Source organism: Penaeus vannamei, chromosome 42, assembly GCF_042767895.1.
Source record: "Penaeus vannamei isolate JL-2024 chromosome 42, ASM4276789v1, whole genome shotgun sequence".
Classification (NCBI taxonomy): Eukaryota; Metazoa; Arthropoda; class Malacostraca; order Decapoda; family Penaeidae; genus Penaeus; species Penaeus vannamei.
The window spans coordinates 22,906,596-22,907,502 of NC_091590.1; positions in this window are offsets into that span (position 1 = coordinate 22,906,596).

The window sequence follows — 907 nt, forward strand, 5'->3', positions numbered from 1 at the left end:
ATTTAGCAAGTCTTCAATGTTGCGTTGGAGCTGATGGTAGTCATATTAACATCAGGGCTTCAGGAGAAAATCAAGTTCTCTTCCTAGATAAGATTATGAAGCACATCATTAATTTGATGGCAGTTTGTACAGCAGATAAAAATTTTCATTTATACAGCCTGTTTTCAAGTCCACAGAACTGTGGCATACAAAAGAAACAAATCCAGGACTATGTTTCCCTTCACAAAGTAACCACATAATTGGTAATGCTAAAGCTTATCAAATTCATTTCAATAAAAGATTATCTAGAACTAGAGTTGTTATAGGGAAATGCATTTCCTTTCCTCAAAGGAAGATTCATGAGACTAAAATATGTAAATGCTGACCTCCCGCGAATAAAAAAAATAATAATAGTAGCTTGCTGTGCACTGCACAACATAACTTTGAATTTTGCAGAGGAAGAGCAACTGATCTAGCAACAAGAAAATATAATTCCAGTTCGCGATGGAAAGATTTCACACTCATTCCCAACTATGAAAATGATGCAATGGGTGGACAGAAGAGGATAAGCTTTGGCAGCTGCTCTAGGGTGAAATGCTTTGAGGCAAATTAATATTACACTTGATTTCTGTATGTGGTAAGATTATTACAATGCGGAATTTGTAAATATTATGATTGCCTATTGGTTTATTTGTATGCTTGTCCATCTTTTACTAATACAAAGTTTCTGCAAAGATGCACTTTGATATTGATTATTTTTAAGTTGTGAACATTCTCCTACATATATTACTTGGTGGTACATATGGAGTATATTTTATTATATTAAAAAATGTTCTCTTATATTTTTTTCTCGTTTTCAATTTCTAAACACCTTCTTTAGGATACAAATCAAGAATTTTACTTGTCAAATACATATGTTCAGCACATG